We start from the raw sequence: 22,961 nt of genomic DNA, 5'->3' as shown, positions 1-22,961 counted from the left end.
GCAAACGCAAGTGCTGTAATGCACGATGTTCCCAACCTGAAACCAACATCGGTTAATAACCTCTTCAATGCACGGTCTAAGACCAGATTGAAGAGTAGCGGCGACAGTGGATCGCCCTGCCTGACGCCTCTCAAGCTCCAACAAAGTGGTCGCACTCCCATATAATGACCGGACGTACTCGACAAAAGGTCGAGGCAGCCCGGCCCCCTCACAAGCCTCGACAATCGCCATATGCGAGACAGTGTCGAAAGCTTTCGACACGTCTAGCGAGGCGAGATGCAAAGACTTGCACTTCCGCCGAGCCTCCGTCAGAATCGTATCGAGGACCGACAGATTATCTGCGATCCCGTCAACTCCGCTGAGGAAGGCTCTTTGGAAGTCTGAGAGCAAGTCGGGAATGGCCACCAAGCGGGAAGCCAAGAGACGATGGAAGTGTCTGACAACTACCGACCCAATTGAAATGGGTCGATAGTCCGCGGGTGTTTGCGGTTCGTCCGTCTTCTGAAGGAAGACGGTACGCGTCTCCGAGAGAGAATCCGGCACTTGGCCGATCCACATAAAGATGTTAAAAAGCAGAGCTGCGATGGCAGGTGGAACATTGTTCCAATCTACCACCGCTATGCCGTCGGGACCCGAGGCGGTGCCCCGGCGGACCCTGGTCCGCGCCACCTCTTCAACAGAGATGGGGGACCATAACCCCCGACGCCCTTCCTCTTCGTGGGCGCCTGCAGCCATCCCGATGTGCCCGTCCCGTTCGGGAGACTCACCTTCAAAGATTCGTCTCCAAAACCGAACGAACTCGGGGCTGCCTTTAGGACGTGAAGCGTCCTGGCTGTTCCCACTAAAGATTCTGGCGGCAAAGGCTTTGGGATCCCGCCGAAACAGCTCCTGTGCCCGGGCATACTCCGCTCGTCGCTTCGCTTTGTTAGTAGCCGACCGCGTCCCATCTAGGTCGCGTGCGGGAGGACGAGGATTTCCCCGCTTTGCGGGGAGAACGTCCCGAAGCCAGGCCAGTATGGCCTCCGAAACGTTCTCCCCGCCAAGCGCCCGACATGCGATGTCACAAAGTCGGGCACCTTCATACCCGGTCTGCGTCCAGTCGACCCCTCCGACAAGATCTTCCAGAGCAGACCGAATCTCCCCGGTATAGTTCAGGGGAGGAAGGTCGGTAATTTCCTCATCGTCCCGCCGCGAAGGTTCGCCACCGTCAGGATTCGGCGCTCCTCCTCCTTCGGGTGACGGGGCTCGCAAATTCATTGCCGGCTCCCTCAGGATTTCCTGAACGAGTCTCCGGTAAACGGCCGTACGCCGCTTCCCTTTGACAGCGTCCAGGGTCCTTCGGGGCACCAGCGGAACCAAATACTGGTTCATGAACCGCTCACCCCCTCGCCTGATGGCATCAGCTTCAAGCCTCGCCATCAAACGAGTCTCCTCCAATGACCACTGGGCATGAACCCGTTCGATGTTAATAGCGTTGTTGGCTTCCGCCGGGTGTGCTCTTTTGACGTGCAAACCACGTCCACTGGCGGTTGTCAGCACTCTATCGCAATGCGGACACTGGAAACTGGGCGGCTCTCCTCCGACTCTCGCCGCCCCCTCGTTAGCAGGGGCCCCGGCCTGTGGGCCAGGGTTGAACATAGGATTATTTCTCTTCACTGGGCCTGCAAATAAATGGTGGGCATATGGTCGTGATGGGGTGCAAACCCACCACGCCGCCCATAACCCCGTCCGTTAGCTAGTGCCGATCCCGACTTGAGCAAGCCGCCCTCCCTTTCCCTACACGCCGATACCACTACTGAGGGCGTCAACTCCCGCCAACGGTTCTCCCATATTGCCGCTCTCACCCAGCTCAGGGACCTATTGGCAGGACCGTCCGGCAGACGGGTTGCCAATCCGCTCCATTCAGCTGAGGGGGAGTTCATCACGGTCGTCCATAATTTCAGGGCGCCGCTCCCTCGCCCTCAAGTCAACAATAACCTCAGCGTGGCCGGCGAAACGAACAGGATTAGGAGGAATGCCGGCATCCATCAGTGCCGACCCCATTGCCTGGCGGGACCACGAAGAGGTGGACGTAGGTGCTTCTAAGCTCCCTTACCCGGGAAAGCCCGGATAAGAGAGTCATAGTTACTCCCGCCGTTTACCCGCGCTTGCTTGAATTTCTTCACGTTGACATTCAGAGCACTGGGCAGAAATCACATTGCGTCAACACCCGCTGGGGCCATCGCAATGCTTTGTTTTAATTAGACAGTCGGATTCCCCCGGTCCGTGCCAGTTCTGAGCTGACCGTTGAATGGCGGCCGAAGAGGACATCCGGACACCCTCGCGGGCGCAACCGGAGCCTCGCAGCAAGACGGTTCCGCGGGAGGCCAAGGCACGGGACCGAGCTCGGATCGTACGCTGGACGCCGAAACGCCGACGCTTCACCTCGCCCAGGCCCGGCACGTCAGCCGCGACCCGCTTCCCCGACAAGCCCGACACGCCCCGATCCTCAGAGCCAATCCTTATCCCGAAGTTACGGATCCAATTTGCCGACTTCCCTTACCTACATTATTCTATCGACTAGAGGCTATTCACCTTGGAGACCTGCTGCGGATATGGGTACGAACCGGCGCGACGCCTCCACGTGGCCCTCTCCCGGATTTTCAAGGTCCGAGGGGAAGATCCGGACACCGCCGCAACTGCGGTGCTCTTCGCGTTCCAAACCATATCTCCCTGCTAGAGGATTCCATGGAACTCGAACGCTCATGCAGAAAAGAAAACTCTTCCCGGATCTCCCGACGGCGTCTCCGGGTCCTTTTGGGTTGCCCCGACGAACTCTCTTGCGAGGGCCCGAATTATAAACGGTTCCGCTGCCGGGTTCCGGAATAGGAACCGGATTCCCTTTCGCCCGACGGGTGTGTTCGTTCACGTTGCGTGTGCGTGCGCGCGTTCTAAAATCTCAATGTGGTGTAACGTACGCGGGGCGATCACGTTCGTGCGGGACGATCGATCGCAGAACAGTTCGTACTTACGCCCGAACTACCAAACCGTCTCGATCCGTATATATCCTCACGTTGGAAACGGGGACGAGACATCGATAATTGTCGGAACTGCACAAACCCAGAACTGGACCGTCGCCGTCGCACAACCACCAGAGCCGGTAATATGTTACGACGCACGATCATGTAATGTACGGGACGATCACATTTGTACGGGACGCTCGATCGCAGAACAGTTCGTACTTACGCCCGAACTACCAAACCGTCTCGATCCGTATATATCCTCACGTTGGAAACGGGGACGAGACATCGATAATTGTCGGAACTGCACAAACCCAGAACTGGACCGTCGCCCTCGCACGACCACCAGCCGTATCAGAACAAGGAACGCATATCATTGCGACAACACAACTACGACAACAACAAATCTACACCGCATCAACATCGGCTTTCGCCTAGGGCTTAGGATCGACTGACTCGTGTGCAACGGCTGTTCACACGAAACCCTTCTCCACGTCAGTCCTCCAGGGCCTCGCTGGAGTATTTGCTACTACCACCAAGATCTGCGCCGACGGCGGCTCCAGACGGCCTCACGGCCAGTCCTTCTGCGCTCACCGCCGCGACCCTCCTACTCGTCAGGGCTTCATGGCCGACGAGACGAGGTCCCGTCAGACCGCACATGCCGCTGACGGCAGAGTATAAGCACGACGCTTCAGCGCCATCCATTTTCAGGGCTAGTAACTTCGGCAGGTGAGTTGTTACACACTCCTTGGCGGATTCCGACTTCCATGGCCACCGTCCTGATGTCTTAAGTTACCAACGCCTTTCATGGTATCCCATAAGCGTCGATTTAGGCGCTTTAACTCTGCGTTTGGTTCATCCCACAGCGCCAGTTCTGCTTACCAAAAATGGCCCACTTGGCACTCTGATTCGATTCTCGCGGCTTCACGAAGAATTCGAGCAAGCCGGAGATCTCACCCATTTAAAGTTTGAGAATAGGTTGAGGCCGTTTCGACCCCAATGCCTCTAATCATTCGCTTTACCGGATGAAACTCGTATAATACGAGAGCCAGCTATCCTGAGGGAAACTTCGGAGGGAACCAGCTACTAGATGGTTCGATTAGTCTTTCGCCCCTATACCCAGTTCCGACGATCGATTTGCACGTCAGAATCGCTACGGACCTCCATCAGGGTTTCCCCTGACTTCGTCCTGACCAGGCATAGTTCACCATCTTTCGGGTCCCAGCGTGTACGCTCTTGGTGCGCCTCTTCTCGCAATGAGAACGAGACGCCCCGGGAGTGCGAGGCGGTCCACAGAGGACCACCCATCCTCCCTGAGTCCGCGCTAGGCGGACTTTCACTTTCATTACGCCTTTAGGTTTAATCATGTCCCAATGACTTGCGTGCATGCTAGACTCCTTGGTCCGTGTTTCAAGACGGGTCCTGAAAGTACCCAAAGCTATAGCGTCGCCGATCGGCGTTTCAACGAGGTCTGTTCGAGAACACCGCAGCCAGCAGCCGTCCGGGGACGGGACCGGCACCAGGTCCGATCGACCGTCGCGACGAACGCGCTTGCCGCGGGTCGAACGCTAACTGAGTAGCGGCCTCGCGCCACATGCTTACCGTCGAGCGTGCCGACCGGGAAACACCGCGGGTTCGTCCGGTACGGCGAACCGTCCGGACGGGCTCCACCGCGGGCCTTAGATCGGCGCCCAACGGATCGCGACGTCCTACAGGGGGAGAAGTGCACGCGTTCGACAGCAGTTCGGAGAACAGAAGGTGCGGACGACGCGCACGCCGTCCGTCACGCGACCGTCCAGCGCCACCGCCGAGACACGCTGAATCTCCCCTTTCGACCTTTCGGGTTTCTCAGGTTTACCCCTGAACGGTTTCACGTACTATTGAACTCTCTCTTCAAAGTTCTTTTCAACTTTCCCTCACGGTACTTGTTCGCTATCGGTCTCGTGGTCATATTTAGCCTTAGATGGAGTTTACCACCCACTTAGGGCTGCACTCTCAAGCAACCCGACTCTGAGGAGAGATCCTCCCGCTACCGGCGACGGTCGCTACGGGCCTGGCACCCTCTATGGGCTGTGGCCCCGTTCAAGATGGACTTGGACGCGTCGCACGGTCTCGGGATGACGGACCCTCCCTAACACCACATTTCCCGGCGTCCGGTTTCGGCCGCGGGATTCGGTGCTGGGCTCTTCCCTGTTCGCTCGCCGCTACTGAGGGAATCCTAGTTAGTTTCTTTTCCTCCGCTTAGTAATATGCTTAAATTCAGCGGGTAGTCTCACCTGCTCTGAGGTCGCATTTTTGAAAAATATCTCAAAAATTTATGGCACGCAACGACGATCGTCGCACTCGTCCGAAGGACGGCCTCCGACTCTCCCCGAACATCGATCTGACGTCGTCGCGAGATCTATCACTCGTCTCGGACACGACGATCGCACCGTTCAGAGATCGGGCATCGTGGCCGCCGCTGTACGGCGCGTGCTTTACGTCGAAGGGCCGCCGGAAGACCGGAGGACTACTAAGCGCTCCACGACGCTATTTCGTCCTGACCGATCGGCCGCTATCGCGTCTCGGGATGTCGTGCTCGAGAAATTTCCCGCACGTCGCACATCCAACACGCTCCGACGTCTCCGTGCACACGACATTACTCGCGAACGTAACGGAGACCGAGCAGTCTTTGAAATTGACACGACCCTCAGCCAGGAGTGGTCCGGGAACAGAATATCCGAGGACCGCAATGTGCGTTCGAAATGTCGATGTTCATGTGTCCTGCAGTTCACAAGTTGACGCGCAATTAGCTGCGTTCTTCATCGACCCACGAGCCAAGTGATCCACCGTTCAGGGTAATCTTTTAATTTATCGGACATCACGAGACGGTCGTTCCGTTAGGATAGGGAACATCCTGGAACGCGCCACGCCTCGGCGTGATGTCGTCAAGCTAGGTTTCAATTATTTTATCTCGCTTTCGAAACCGGCGGGAGACGCGCGAACCGGTCTGTTCGCCGTGGTGTTCTTCTCCTCTGACATCGCATCTCACCGTCTACCCTCGAGATCTCGCCCGTAAAATGAGCGAGAGAGGATAACGTCAGGTGTGATCGATCGATAAAGAATACTAAACACGACGGTCCTAGACACCACGCATCGAGATCCCGACAGGAGACGCGAATCGGTCGGTTCGTCGTGTTGACTCTGTTTCCCCTCTGAGCGTGTTCTCTCACCGTCTACCTTCGAGATCTCGCCGTTCAAATGGCGAGAGAGGATAACGTCGGGCGATCGACACGGAGAAAACGAGACACACGACTGATACACGACCTCGCATCGAGATCCTGAGGACGCGGTCCTACTTGCGTTTCGTTTGTCGCATACAACATCTTTCGAAAACAACCGATCACGTTTTCGAAACCGGCGGGAGACGCGCTAACCGGTCTGTTCGCCGTGGTGTTCTTCTCCTCTGACATCGCATCTCACCGTCTACCCTCGAGATCTCGCCCGTATAAAATGAGCGAGAGAGGATAACGTCAGGTGTGATCGATCGATAAAGAATACTAAATACGACGGTCCTAGACACCACGCATCGAGATCCCGACAGGAGACGCGAATCGGTCGGTTCGTCGTGTTGACTCTGAAAACGAGGCACGACGGGTACACGACCTCGCATCGAGATCCTGAGGACACGGTCCTACTTGCGTTTCGTATAAATTTTCGAAAGGAGCTTTCGAACCGGCGGGAGACGCGCGAACCGGTCTGTTCGCCGTGGTGTTCTTCTCCTCTGACATCGCATCTCACCGTCTACCCTCGAGATCTTGCCCGTATAAAATGAGCGAGAGAGGATAACGTCAGGTGTGATCGATCGATAAAGAATACTAAACACGACGGTCCTAGACACCACGCATCGAGATCCCGACAGGAGACGCGAATCGGTCGGTTCGTCGTGTTGACTCTGAAAACGAGGCACGACGGGTACACGACCTCGCATCGAGATCCTGAGGACACGGTCCTACTTGCGTCTAATATGTCGTACGCACAACATTTTTCGAAAAGAGCCGATCGCGATCGTTCCCTTAAAAACGGACATCGTTCCGACCTAGAGATCCACGACCACGTAAAGTTCAAAAATAGTTCAAATCATGGTACGCGTGAATACATCAGCAGTCTGAAAACAGCGTCCTAGGAACGTCGGTCGACGTTTTTCCAGAATCTGTCGCCGGGGCACTGAACGCCACCCCGTCAGCCGGGCGAAAATCATTTAAAACCCACGAGTGCCGAGGTCGAATCCTGGCGAGGAACGAAACGTCAAACCGCTCATGTGTTCCTCCGGTCCGAACCCGACACCTGCGATCCCCTCCGAAACCTGCGATGACGGACTTTTCGACCGTTGCCATCAACGTGATCTCATCTCCTGATAATAACCGTACGCTTACCATCAACGAACGAAGTCATCAAATAGACGACAACGACGGACGATATCGGAACGAAAAAAATCGACTGGAGACGGTCGACGGACGACAGTTACGATCTCTTGTCATTTCGACCGTTGCCATCAACGTGCGATCATAGCCTGCCTGATCACCGAACACACGATTACCATCAACGAAGTCGCCATCGAGACGGGCGCGGGGACACCCGCCGACGACGATCGACGGACAATATTTTGTGGAACGGTGATACTACGGAAACGATCGACGGACGACAGTTACGATCAATATTTCGTCACCGAGGACGGGGATCTAGGTACCCGAACACCGTCTACTCGAGCGTTTCTCCGAGATGTCGGATAGGCGCAAGAGCCGGCACTGCGGAGCCGTCCGGGCGTTGTGTTGCACCGAAACGAACTGCGATCCTGCACACGCACACGAAAAAAATATTTCAATGTGCGCGCATCGTAGTCTAGCGGCGTCAACGAGGGTCTATCCCCCGAGAACGTGCGACAGCACCGCTAAGGGCTGACGTGCCGTCGGCTCCGTCTAGACTTTCAAAAGTTCAAAAATCAATCATGTCAGACAAATGCTTACAATTTCGTGTTGCCATTCGTGAAAATGGACACTACTCTCGTTAATGATCCTTCCGCAGGTTCACCTACGGAAACCTTGTTACGACTTTTACTTCCTCTAAATGATCAAGTTTGGTCATCTTTCCAGCAACATCGGCGACGCCGAAACGCCACCGCGTACCGGTCCGAAGACCTCACTAAATCATTCAATCGGTAGTAGCGACGGGCGGTGTGTACAAAGGGCAGGGACGTAATCAACGCGAGCTTATGACTCACGTTTACTGGGAATTCCTCGTTCATGGGGAACAATTGCAAGCCCCAATCCCTAGCACGAAGGAGGTTCAGCGGGTTACCCGGGCCGTTCGGCCAGGGAGGACACGTTGATTCCTTCAGTCAGTTTCTGTCCCGAGCGCTCGAGCCGTGCGGACGTGCCGAGTCGAGCTCCACAGAGAACACAGTGTAGAAACTAAAAATTTCAGTTAACAAGTGAAATCAGTGTAAATATCGCCAATAAAGTGTCCGGCAGTTATATAGACAGTGCGACACATCGATCTTAAAAGAAACTGAGTGCGGATCGGCGAGTCTCAACGTGAAAAGTGTGACGTGCATCTAGGTGCCGCTGACCAGGCCTAGTCCCGGTGATTTTTCAGTGCGACCCAAATATAAAGACGCACAAGTAATTTAGGAAAGTGTGCAGATTTGTGTGTGAAATTTTCTGCAAATTTCAACAGAGTAAGTGAGAAAACTGAGTGTAATTTTATCAGGAAGTTCGGCGCCATCTTGGCCAGCTGGGTGCGGTCGCGTCATCCGCCAAGCTGACCACAGCGCCACCTGTCGGCGAGTGGACAAACCTGCACGCGGGAGCGTTGGAAGAGTGGCACTCGGCAACCAGCGACACACCGGAGAGTTGTACGGGTTGCAGCGTAATCACACCGGAGCAAGGGCAACCAGCAACACACCCACGAGCTGTGCGGGCTACCGCGTTAGCCGAACTGCAACACTGTGCAACCAGCATTACACATAGAAGTGGAGCGAGTTGCTGTGCCAGCTGCATTTCCAGGTAGAGGGCACAGGGTCCTCTGCCGTAGTGGCAAGACATGGCAACCGCAACTTCGAGCCGTAGAAAATCCAACGCAACACAGCTTACAGCTTCGCAAAAGAGTGATGAGCAACCTGCCTTGCAAATATCGACGCCGGTGCAATTCACTGAACAGGATCTGACGGACGTCCGGAAAGTTATCCAAATCTGCGCGGCCAACCTAACGCTGATAAGGGACCATCTAAATGTCTGCAAGGATGGTGTTTTGAAAAAACAAAATTACTTGTTGGCTGCAGACCTGATCCAACATGGCCTGAATCAGGTACTCCTGAACGTTAATGACGCCCCCGCGAACCGTTTGGATGAGGATAAAATCAGGGAGATTGTGAACGAGGCTGTCTCCAGCCACTTCTCGGCACCCCAGGCGCCAACAACATACAGCTCGGTCGCAGCGAGACCCACTCCCACAGCCGCAGTACATCAACAGAAACCTCCTGCCGCACCCAAGCACAAAGTGGTGATCACACCGGCCGCTAACTGCAGAGGAGTAAATACAGCCGAGGACACCAGAAGGATCCTGATGTCAAAAGATCCAAGTGATTACGGCATCCGAGCAGACAAGGTGGTATGTCTGAAAGACAACGCCGTATTGGTCGAGTCGCGGTGCCCTTCAGTCCTGAAACTGGGCGACTCGGATATATTGAAACAACTGAAGCTCACCGCGAAGCCAGTAGACAAACACTGGCCTAGAATGCAAATAATGGACGTGCCAGAACACACCACCCAAGAACAGCTCCTGGCAGAACTGTGCAAACAGAATCTCCCCGCGACGGTACCGGAAAATTTCACAGGAAAAATGTTTAAATACGGACGCAGAAGCCGCGGCAACGAGAGAGGAGGAAACGACACCACGAGCTGGATTGTAGAACTACACCCAGCAGCGCGAGCCCACTTTGTTAAAACCGAGAGAATCTACACGACTTGGAGGTCGCACAACATAAGAGATTTTCTGCTTGTCTCCAGGTGCTACAAGTGCCAGAGATTTGGGCACATCGCAAAATTCTGCAACTCCCCCAGGCAATGCGGCTTCTGCGCCAGCACGGACCACGAGAGCCGCGACTGCGAGGCTAGAGAGGATAAGAGGGCGCACAAATGTGCAAACTGTACAAGGAGCGGAATTAAGGAAGCCAACCACCACACCGCGGAGAGCGTCTGTCCCATCTATAAGCATCGTCTGCAAGAAGCCATAAACTCTACAAATTACGAAGTTAATGGATAGAGAAATCAATGTAGCACAAATTAATCTGCAAAAATCACGTGCGGCAACAAGCGAACTAGTGGGACAGATGCTAACAAACAACATTTCTCTGGCTCTGGTGCAAGAGCCCTACGTGTGCAAAGTGGCAAATGCATACAAAATCCCTGGACTCAACGGCATTCAATGCATGGCCCGGAAAGAGTCAAAGTTCCTGTCAGCAATTTTGTACAACAGAGACCACATCCGCCCGTTGTTCGTGCCCCAGCTGTCTACGGGCAACATCGTGGTCATATCGGCAAGAATCCGTACAACACAAGTGTTTCTTGTAAGCGTTTATTTGCCACCGTACTCGGACCTTCTTGCAGAACTGCCGGCACTCCAGAGGATTCTGCTAGCCACGGCTGGTCACAAAACGGTCATAGGAGGAGACTTTAACGTCCGCTCGACGCTGTGGTTCGACCATCGGGACGACAACAGAGCCCCGACGCTTGAAGAATTTATCGCCACCAACAATCTGGCAATAATAAACAGACCCGGAACTATTCCGACCTTCAGATCCCCAAATGGATGCAGCTATATCGATATAACTTTGACCACAAATAGCGCCATCGATGATCTAAGCAGGTGGACAGTTGCGGACGACCTCGTAAGCTCCGATCACAACGCCATTACATTCACGGTGGACACGAACCCGAACAGACGTGAGGTGCAAGCGGGAGCCGCCGATTTCATCGTTGACTGTAGCCATATCATGCCCGGGGACATTGAAGAGGAAATGAATGAGTGGAACACAGATTTTGAGTGCAACCACTCCAATCTCAACACGCCGGCACAAATTGACGCAGCCATCGATTTCCTCCAAGGCGGGATCATAACCCGCATCATATCAAAAGGGGCTAGAAGACGCAAATACCGCAACAGACCCGAATGGTGGACCGACGAGGTCGAGAGATTCCGCAAGGTCTATCTGAGGAAGAAAGATCTCTTCTACCGGAACCGGCACCGAGAATACTCCAACCACCTACACAGCGAGATGACGGCGGCCAAAGTTAAATTCGTCAACAAACTTCAGACGACAAGGAAAAAAGCCTGGGACAAATTCGTGGAGAATGATCTTAAAATAAACCCGTGGGGCGTTGTCTACAAGGTCGCAGCTGGCAAGTTCCACGAGGCGGGTGTTCTAAGCTGCTTTACCAGGGACGACGACACGATCACACTCACACAGGAAGAAACGATGAGACACATACTCCACGCTCTACTACCGGATGACGACCCGGAAATCAACAATTATACACAAAGACAGGAGCAACGAGACTACATAGGTATTGTTCCGCGCAATACCAGAGGAGATAGGTTCCAAGGGGAAGAACTGGACGCGATCATCAATGCGCTCAGCACCAACAAGGCGCCGGGAGTCGATGGGATTAAGGGAAATGTCGTCAAACTGGCGCATAAATGGGTTGGCCCGTCGCTGTTAAAAATTTACAACGCCTGCTGGAGGCTGGGGTACTTTCCAACTGCATGGAAAACCGGCAGACTGGTCATCCTACTTAAGGACCCAACGCAAGATTTCGGCAACCTCAAGAACTACCGCCCCATTGTGCTTCTCCCTGCCTACGGAAAAATCCTCGAGAAACTAATTAAACACGCGCTAGCTCAGGCCATTATTCCAATGCACGCGGAGGCGCAGTTCGGTTTCACTCCTGGACGCTCCACGACTGATGCACTTTGGCAATATAAGGACAAGATTAAAGGGACAACCGAAAAATATGCAATGACGATATTTATAGACATCAGAGGAGCGTTCGACAACGTCTGGTGGCCGGGGCTCCTGAGAAATCTCAGGAGAAGAGAGGCGCCCCACGAACTGGTGGTGTTAATCAAGAGCTACCTGACGGACCGAAAAGTCCTGTTCACGCAAGATAACATCACGACGCAGAAGGTTCCCACAAAAGGATGCCCCCAGGGGTCAGTGCTGGGCCCGACGCTATGGAACCTCGTGCTGGATCCGCTCCTAGAGGCAGACTGGCCGGCTGGAGTCTCAACAATTGCGTACGCCGACGACCTGGCAGTGGTTGTAACGAGCAACGAACGCCAAAACATGCTGGAAAGGGCACAAGGAGCCCTGGACAAGATCGCGGAATGGGCCAAACAAAACAAACTCACGATATCCAGGGAAAAAAGTGTCTTTATGATAAATAAATCTCCACCGCGTGCACACCATCGGGACATCAAACTGCGTGTAGAGGGAGCACAGATCAAGAAGGTGGATGGACATAAATATCTGGGAGTCATGGTCGACCCGAAGTTAAACTTTCAAGCGAATGCAGCTTACACCCTCAAAAAAGCAGGAAGAACAGCAATGGGGCTGCGAAGAATGGTGTGGAAGAACTGGGGACAGGAGACGGCACTGGCGCTGCGAGCGATCTACCGAGGGGCAATCCTACCGATTCTCTCGTATGCCTCGCGGGTATGGATAGACCGACTTCACACCACGAAAGTGCACCGAAAGTACCAGGCGGCGTACGGTCAGGTCGCCCGGCTCGTCACTCAGAGCTACGCTTCAGTGTCAACGGAGGCGGCTGGGGTTCTCGCAGGGCTGTTGCCTGTCGACCTGGAGCTAGAAAAGCAGAATTGCGTACGCGAGTTGCGCAAAGGAAGGGGGGCTCTCTTCCATAACGAGCTAATCACTCCCGAAATGTTCGATTCGGTAGCACACGCCGCGGCATATATGAGCATCAAGGCGGAGGACGTATGGCAGGACAGATGGAACGAGTCAGTGAAAGGGCGCACAACATTTGAATTTTTGCCCAATGTGACCACTGATTGGGAACAACTGCCGAGAGTCAACTTTAAGAGGACCCAAGTACTAACGGGGCATGGCGAGTTTGCCTGCCATCTGCTAAGAATTGGTAAGCGGGAGGACGAAGAATGCGACGCATGTGTGGGCGAGACAGACGACCCAATCCATAGAATCTTGGACTGCCGGAAATACCTAAGGGCGCAAGAGGCGATCAACGAGGAACTCCGAACCTGGCCGCCTTCAATACGTGACATCCCCTTCCTAGAAAATGACGAAATTTTTGAACTTCTCACCAGCTCAGAACCGTCTACTGACGACATCTAGAGCAGGACCCCCTCATAAGCATTCTGATAATATGTTTCAGGAACGCAAATAGTTAAGGACTGACGCCCCGTCCACAAAACACAGCACCACAATTTGAGGAAACGCAAATAACCTGACGCACATAAAATTCTTCCGGACGACGCGTCCTCCGACTCAAGTTGAGGCTCCATAATGTCGGAAATTAAAAAAAGAGGGCCGACCTAATTTATCAGATGGCGGATGTCGGACGAAGCTGGGCCCCAGTAATTGTAACATAATGTACATATTGCATAGTTAGTTAGGTTAGATTTTTTTTTTTTTTTAAGTCAGCACCCCTGACAACACAACATAGGATAGGTTATGTAGAATGGTTAAAAAATTTTATTACTTAGCTAGGCAATCCTAATCTGTACTGTTAATGTAACAATTCCGAAGTGTAGCACCCAATTTGGTGCTTGATCAGAAATATACGTGCCCCCGGGCGCCTTTTTTTTTTTTTTTTTTTTTTTTTTTTTTTTTTTTTTTTTTGATTCCTTCAGTGTAGCGCGCGTGCGGCCCAGAACATCTAAGGGCATCACAGACCTGTTATTGCTCAATCTCGTGCGGCTAGAAGCCGCCTGTCCCTCTAAGAAGAATTGTTTGTACGCCGACAGTAAAAACCGCGCGCGACCACCGGGCGAACCCGGGGCCGGCGGGCCTTTGGGATGTCGAAATACGCCTATTTAGCAGGCTAGAGTCTCGTTCGTTATCGGAATTAACCAGACAAATCGCTCCACCAACTAAGAACGGCCATGCACCACCACCCACCGAATCAAGAAAGAGCTCTCAATCTGTCAATCCTTCCGGTGTCCGGGCCTGGTGAGGTTTCCCGTGTTGAGTCAAATTAAGCCGCAGGCTCCACTCCTGGTGGTGCCCTTCCGTCAATTCCTTTAAGTTTCAGCTTTGCAACCATACTTCCCCCGGAACCCAAAAGCTTTGGTTTCCCGGAAGCTGCCCGCCGAGTCATCGGAGGAACGTCGGCGGATCGCTAGCTGGCATCGTTTATGGTTAGAACTAGGGCGGTATCTGATCGCCTTCGAACCTCTAACTTTCGTTCTTGATCAATGAAAGCGTTTTTGGCAAATGCTTTCGCTTCTGTCCGTCTTGCGACGATCCAAGAATTTCACCTCTAACGTCGCAATACGAATGCCCCCATCCGTTCCTATTAATCATTACCTCGGGGTTCCGAAAACCAACAAAATAGAACCGAGGTCCTATTCCATTATTCCATGCACACAGTATTCAGGCGAAGTTTTAGCCTGCTTTAAGCACTCTAATTTGTTCAAAGTAAACGTGCCGGCCCACCTCGACACTCAATGAAGAGCACCGCGGCGGGATTGAGTTGGGCCGTCCTCGCGGGCTAAGCCCACCGGCAGGACGTCCCGCGGCACGCCAGTTGACACCGCGAACGATGAACCGGCGGCGCGGGACACAGATTCGACTACGAGCTTTTTAACCGCAACAACTTTAATATACGCTATTGGAGCTGGAATTACCGCGGCTGCTGGCACCAGACTTGCCCTCCAATTGATCCTCGTTAAAGGGTTTAGAGTGTACTCATTCCGATTACGGGGCCTCGGATGAGTCCCGTATCGTTATTTTTCGTCACTACCTCCCCGTGCCGGGAGTGGGTAATTTGCGCGCCTGCTGCCTTCCTTGGATGTGGTAGCCGTTTCTCAGGCTCCCTCTCCGGAATCGAACCCTGATTCCCCGTTACCCGTTACAACCATGGTAGGCGCAGAACCTACCATCGACAGTTGATAAGGCAGACATTTGAAAGATGCGTCGCCGGTGCTAGACCGTGCGATCAGCTCGAAGTTATTCAGAGTCACCAAGTTGGACGATGACGGAGACCGCCACCGATTGGTTTTGATCTAATAAAAGCGCTCCTTCCGTCTCCGGTCGGAGCTCTGTTTGCATGTATTAGCTCTAGAATTACCACAGTTATCCAAGTAAATGTGGGTACGATCTAAGGAACCATAACTGATTTAATGAGCCTTTCGCGGTTTCACCTTAATTCGGCTTGTACTGAGACATGCATGGCTTAATCTTTGAGACAAGCATATGACTACTGGCAGGATCAACCAGGGAACTGTGCGTGTATCGTAGTACACACGACAGTTCGTCCGTCGACCCGTAGGTCGAGGATAACTATCGTCACGTGCGAGCGAAACGGACGATCTTTGCGACCGTCGTGACGCCACGTTCGTGCATTTTGCGTTGTGCTACGTTTCGCAGTTAAAAACAAAACAGAATGTTGTGGTTTCCATATATATATATATATAGTCATCGTGACGTACGCAGTATCGGGAAGGAGAAAACGACGACGATATTTTGCAACCACCGTGCCTCTTACCATCTGAAAATCGTTTCCCATCCGAGATATGGTAGTCATCGATTTGATTTTGTGTGTCTTTCGCTCACACATATTTTGTGTCATCGCGGTACGGCAGACGACGATCAAGTCGAACCCGTCCCGCTCACAAATTTTTATTTATAATGATTATTTATCATTTTTCGTGTTATGTTTTGTTTTTCCACGCCACACGCACGCATGAGAGTTCAAAACACCGGCGTCGAAAATTCGTTTTTAACGAAACTTCCTCGGCCTGTAAAAATTTTTCTAACAAACTTAACTCTTCGCTACATTGAAAGCGATACTTTTTCGGTAAGAATTTCCGTAGAAATTCGAACACGTTACGAGTAGAAAACTTATTCTCGCTCGGATATCTGAGAGTTTATGCATTATTTATTGTTGTTGGGTGCAGCAACGATGAAGTCGCAAAACTCGATCGCGCCACCCTCTACAACTTGTAAAAAATGTTGATCGCATAGGGACCGCAGACGATTGAACGCCATGCCGCATCCGCGATCTCGCTGTGGGAGACGGTCGAAACGTACTCCACCGACTGTCGAAATTCGTTCGTCGCTGCGAAAATTAAATTCTCACGACGTCCGAAGACAATCCTGCTGGTGGTCGTTCCGAAAAGAAAGACGAGGTGAAAACCTCGCACGATCTCCTCCGTCAGAAAACCGTACATGACGGTGTCATCAGTAGGGGGCCAAAACTTGACTGTCGAAAATTCGTTTGTCGCAGAAAATTAAATTTTTACGACGCACGAAGACAATCTTATGTTCGGTCTAGTTCGAAAAGGGAAGCGTCGTCGGAACAACAACAACCCTAGTAGTATATCTTTTCTAACAATCTTTTCTCCAATTTTCTGAGAGTTTATGCATTATTTTAAAAAAATGTTGATCGCATAGGGACCGCAGACGATTGAACGCCATGCCGCATCCGCGATCTCGCTGTGGGAGACGGTCGAAACGTGCTCCACCGACTGTCGAAATTCGTTCGTCGCTGCGAAAATTAAATTCTCACGACGTCCGAAGACAATCCTGCTGGTGGTCGTTCCGAAAAGAAAGACGAGGTGAAAACCTCGCACGATCTCCTCCGTCAGAAAACCGTACATGACGGTGTCATCAGTAGGGGGCCAAAACTTGACTGTCGAAAATTCGTTTGTCGCAGAAAATTAAATTTTTACGACGCACGAAGACAATCTTATGTTCGGTCTAGTTCGAAAAGGGAAGCGTCGTCGGAACAACAACAACCCTAGAAGTATGTATTTTTCCAAAAACTTATCTCCAATTTTCTGAGAGTTTATGCATTATTTTAAAAAAATGTTGATCGCATAGGGACCGCAGACGATTGAACGCCATGCCGCATCCGCGATCTCGCTGTGGGAGACGGTCGAAACGTGCTCCACCGACTGTCGAAATTCGTTCGTCGCTGCGAAAATTAAATTCTCACGACGTCCGAAGACAATCCTGCTGGTGGTCGTTCCGAAAAGAAAGACGAGGTGAAAACCTCGCACGATCTCCTCCGTCAGAAAACCGTACATGACGGTGTCATCAGTAGGGGGCCAAAACTTGACTGTCGAAAATTCGTTTGTCGCAGAAAATTAAATTTTTACGACGCACGAAGACAATCTTATGTTCGGTCGAGTTCTATTTGCATCGCAACATTTTGCTATTATTATTATTATATATTATGGACGCCCAAGGATTGAGAAAATCGTTTTCCATCCGAGGTATACTCGTCTAGTTCAACGTCACCAGTAGGGCTTGGTAACGACTTGACCATCAATTTTGAACAAACTTGACTGTCGAAAATTCGTTTGTCGCAGAAAATTAAATTTTTACGACGCACGAAGACAATCTTTCGTTTTGTTTCGTTTTATTTGGCATCAGCACGACATTTTGCCATTATTGTTATATATATTTATTATGGACGCCCAAGGATTGAGAAAATCGTTTTCCATCCGAGGTATTCGTCTAGTTCAACGTCATCAGTAGGGCTTAACGACCTGAATATCAATTTTGAACAAACTTGACTGTCGAAAATTCGTTTGTCGCAGAAAATTAAATTTTTACGACGCACGAAGACAATCTTTCGTTTTGTTTCGTTTTATTTGGCATCAGCACAACATTTTGCCATTATTGTTATATATATATATTTATTATGGACGCCCAAGGATTGAGAAAATCGTTTTCCATCCGAGGTATTCGTCTAGTTCAACATCATCAGTAGAGCCAACGACCTGAATATCAATTTTGAACAAACTTGACTGTCGAAAATTCGTTTGTCGCAGAAAATTAAATTTTTACGACGCACGAAGACAATCTTTCGTTTTGTTTCGTTTCATTTGCATCGCAACATTTTGCTATTATTGTTATATATATTTATTATGGACGCCCAAGGATTAAGAAAATCGTTTTCCATCCGAGGTATTCGTCTAGTTCAACGTCTTCAGTAGGACTTAACGACCTCTGACCATCAATTTTGAACAAATCTGACTGTCGAAAATTCGTTTGTCGCAGAAAATTAAATTTTTACGACGCACGAAGACAATCTTTCGTTTTGTTTCGTTTTATTTGGCATCAGCACCACATTTTGCCATTATTGTTATATATATTTATTATGGACGCCCAAGGATTGAGAAAATCGTTTTCCATCCGAGGTATTCGTCTAGTTCAACATCACCAGTAAGGCTTGGTAACGACTTGACCATCAATTTTGAACAAACTTGACTGTCGAAAATTCGTTTGTCGCAGAAAATTAAATTTTTACGACGCACGAAGACAATCTTTCGTTTAGTTCCTCTTTAATATATTATTCGTGATACATGTAAATACATATCGTATCATCATTTTATCTCGGCAGTTACGAACGGCCCGAATCGTACCAGTGACTATCGAATCTCGTCTGTGTCGCAGAAACTTAACGATAGGGAGACGAATCCTAAGTGTGGTCGTATTCGGATAGAAAGTGGAGAGAGCCGCAACATCACTCCCGCACGATCTCCGTCCAAAAGATGTAGAAGAAGTTAGGAAAGTTTTGAACGCATAGGGACCGCAGACGGGTTAACGCCATGCCGCATCCGCGTTCTCGCTGTGGGAGACGGTCGAACCATTACCACTGACCATCGAGATTCGCCCGTGTAGCGCCGTGCGAAGACAATCTTGAGTGTGGTGGTATTCGAAAAGAATGACGAGGTGAAGACCTCGAACAATCTAGCCGTCAGAAATCCGTACATGACGGTAGCTATAGGACGGCCGAAACGTACCACACAAGTTCGATGGACGCCGTCAGAAAATTAAATTCTTAAAACGTCCGTAGATAAACTTAGTATCAGCGTGGTAGTATCCGGAAAGAAACAACGAACGAGCCGCCGTGCCATCGGAACAACAACAACAACGACCCTCGCAAATTCTCCGTCCACAACGAGAGGTAAATCGTCAGCGCTAGTTCAATAATGTCGGATCATGAGATGAGACAGTCCGAAAATCACGATACGTACGGTGCGAACACCTAAACCGCCCGAAACATCGAGTCGCCACATCGACCAACGCGCCACACAACTACCTCTCATATATACGGATTCGGTCACGCTAGCGGCATGACGATACGGATCGAAAGCGGACAGCCGAAAGCCGGACCCCGACGCGGCGCTGCCCGGCTATGCTGTATTCAGGTACTTTCGAGTGCAAAATCGAAACGTCCCCATCGCCTTTACTCCGGCCGTGAAAATAATTTTTCGATTTTTTCAACGGGGATCTGCCGCGTTTTTCGTTCCGCCGCTGTCCGTGATGAAATTTTTTTTTTTTTCGAAAAAATTTTTTCAACACAAAAGTGAACGCTGCACTTCTGGATCGGACTTAGAAATAATTTCAACATTTTTTGTTGACGCTGCACTTCCGGAAACGAATGAACGCTGCACTTCTGGAACGGACTTGGAAATAATTTCGACATTTTCCGTTGAGGCTGCACTTCCGGACCTGAATGAACGCTGCACTTCTGGAATCGAACGAACGCTGCACTTCCGGACCCGAATGAACGCTGCACTTCTGGATCGGACTTGGAAATAATTTCGACATTGTTCGTTGACGCTGCACTTCCGGAACCGAATGAACGCTGCACTTCTGGAATCGAACGAACGCTGCACTTCCGGACCCGAATGAACGCTGCACTTCTGGATCGGACTTGGAAATAATTTCGACATTTTCCGTTGAGGCTGCACTTCCGGACCTGAATGAACGCTGCACTTCTGGAATTGAACGAACGCTGTACTTCTGGAATTGAACGAACGCTGCACTTCCGGACCCGAACGAAAGCTGCACTTCTGGAATCGAACGAACGCTGTACTTCCGGACCTGAACGAACGCTGCACTTCTGGATGGGACTTTGAAATAATTTCTACATTTTTCGTGGACGCCGCACCTCCGGACCCGAACGAACGCTGCACTTCTGGAATCGAACGAACGCTGCACTTCCGGACCTGAATGAACGCTGCACTTCTGGAATTGAACGAACGCTGCACTTCTGGAATCGAACGAACGCTGCACTTCCGGACCTGAATGAACGCTGCACTTCTGGAATTGAACGAACGCTGCACTTCTGGAATCGGACGAACGCTGCACTTCTGGATGGGACTTTGAAATAATTTCTACATTTTTCGTGGACGCCGCACCACCGGACCCGAACGAACGCTGCACTTCCGGACCTGAATGAACGCTGCACTTCTGGAATTGAACGAACGCTGCACTTCCGGACCCGAATGAACGCTGCACTTCTGGATCGGACTTGGAAATAATTTCGACATTTTCCGTTGAGGCTGCACTTCCGGACCTGAATGAACGCTGCACTTCTGGAATTGAACGAACGCTGTACTTCTGGAATTGAACGAACGCTGCACTTCCGGACCCGAACGAACGCTGCACTTCTGGAATCGAACGAACGCTGTACTTCCGGACCTGAACGAACGCTGCACTTCTGGATGGGACTTTGAAATAATTTCTACATTTTTCGTGGACGCCGCACCTCCGGACCCGAACGAACGCTGCACTTCTGGAATCGAACGAACGCTGCACTTCCGGACCTGAATGAACGCTGCACTTCTGGAATTGAACGAACGCTGCACTTCTGGAATCGAACGAACGCTGCACTTCCGGACCTGAATGAACGCTGCACTTCTGGAATTGAACGAACGCTGCACTTCTGGAATCGGACGAACGCTGCACTTCTGGATGGGACTTTGAAATAATTTCTACATTTTTCGTGGACGCCGCACCACCGGACCCGAACGAACGCTGCACTTCTGGAATCGAACGAACGCTGCACTTCCGGACCTGAATGAACGCTGCACTTCTGGAATTGAACGAACGCTGCACTTCTGGAATCGAACGAACGCTGCACTTCCGGACTTGAATGAACGCTGCACTTCTGGAATTGAACGAACGCTGCACTTCTGGAATCGGACGAACGCTGCACTTCTGGAATCGAACGAACGCTGCACTTCCGGACCTGAATGAACGCTGCACCTCTGGAATCGAACGAACGCTGTACTTCCGGACCTGAACGAACGCTGCACTTCTGGATGGGACTTTGAAATAATTTCTACATTTTTCGTGGACGCCGCACCACCGGACCCGAACGAACGCTGCACTTCTGGAATCGAACGAACGCTGCACTTCCGGACCTGAATGAACGCTGCACTTCTGGAATTGAACGAACGCTGCACTTCTGGAATCGAACGAACGCTGCACTTCCGGACACGAGCGAACGCTGCACTTCTGGAATCGAACGAACGCTGTACTTCCGGACCTGAACGAACGCTGCACTTCTGGATGGGACTTTGAAATAATTTCTACATTTTTCGTGAACGCCGCACCACCGGACCCGAACGAACGCTGCACTTCTGGATGGGACTTTGAAATAATTTCGACATTTTTCGTTGACGCTCCACTTCCGGACTACGAACGCTGCACTTCTGGATCGGACTTGGAAATAATTTCTACATTTTTTGTTGACGCTGCACTTCCGGACCTGAATGAACGCTGCACTTCTGGATCGAAATGATGTTGCGATTATATCGTCTCGACAGTCCGATGCGTATCTACGGATCGACATACGACCCGAACCTCTTACTTTGACTGGAAGTTACATATTTTGTTTTACTTCGTGAAATCGTACTCGACGGTCTCTCGTCCGAAACACTTCGAGATCCGTAAAAGAAGATATTCAACGATGTTTCTAGTTTATCAAAAGTGAGGGAAATTCCTCAGAACTTTTTCTTGTCAAATCTCGTCCCCTTTAATGTTCTATTTCAGTCGGGCGATCAAATCTGTCCGCGACCGCCTTCGAGTGGTTCCCACCCACCGGCACGTCTATGATCGTAAACGACTGTCCTCGCAGCACGGTACCCCGTTCCGATGGAACCGGTAATACACATTACGAGTATATCTGCTTGCATACCATCTTGCGAAACTAATTCTGGTAATCGATCATTTTCGGTTTGTTCGTGTTTCGTAGTCTCATATCTGACTATATAAAATTCGTAAATTGGAATGTTCGAATATTCTATTTTTTTATTCGAACAATCCGATCTGGTATTTTTACAATTCGAATAGGTATTAGAACATTGCCGAATTATTGTTGAGTATTGCGTTTCGCGTGGGTTATTCGGCAGTTTGCTTGTTCGAAATTAGCACAGTAACGTGCATTTATTTTTGTTTTTTTCTTTTTGGGATTGGAGAGTAGGTATTCATATTATTGGAATGCCTCCAATTTTTTTTTTTTGACTTTGAAATAATTTCGACATGGACGCTGCACTTCTGGACCCGAATGAACGCTGCACTTCTGGATGGGACTTTGCAATAATTTCGACGTGGACGCTGCACTTCCGGACACGAATGAACGCTGCACTTCTGGATGGGACTTTGCAATACTTTCGACATGGACGCTGCACTTCCGGACCCAAATGAACGCTGTACTTCTGGATCGGACTTTGAAATAATTTCGACATGGACGCTGCACTTCCGGACCCGAATGAACGCTGTACTTCTGGATCGGACTTTGAAATAATTTCGACATAGACGCTGCACTTCCGGACCCGAATGAACGCTGCACTTCTGGATGGGACTTTGCAATACTTTCGACATGGACGCTGCACTTCTGGACCCGAATGAACGCTGCACTT

At 51.0% G+C, this 22,961-nt stretch overlaps 1 non-coding gene and 1 pseudogene across 1 annotated transcript; both read right to left on the bottom strand.

Moving 5' to 3' along the window:
• Nucleotides 1-5,289, bottom strand: part of LOC138140678 (large subunit ribosomal RNA) — a 9,280-nt pseudogene extending 3,991 nt beyond the window's left edge.
• A 393-nt stretch (nt 5,290-5,682) lies between these two features.
• LOC138140657 (5.8S ribosomal RNA) lies at nt 5,683-5,839 on the bottom strand. The gene has a single exon (XR_011162690.1). It is a non-coding gene; the product is annotated as a 5.8S ribosomal RNA (ribosomal RNA).
• Between the last annotated feature and the right edge of the window lie 17,122 nt (nt 5,840-22,961).

Source organism: Tenebrio molitor, chromosome Y (assembly GCF_963966145.1).
Source record: "Tenebrio molitor chromosome Y, icTenMoli1.1, whole genome shotgun sequence".
Taxonomy (NCBI): domain Eukaryota; kingdom Metazoa; phylum Arthropoda; class Insecta; order Coleoptera; family Tenebrionidae; genus Tenebrio; species Tenebrio molitor.
This window is presented reverse-complemented; position numbering and strand designations above follow the sequence as displayed.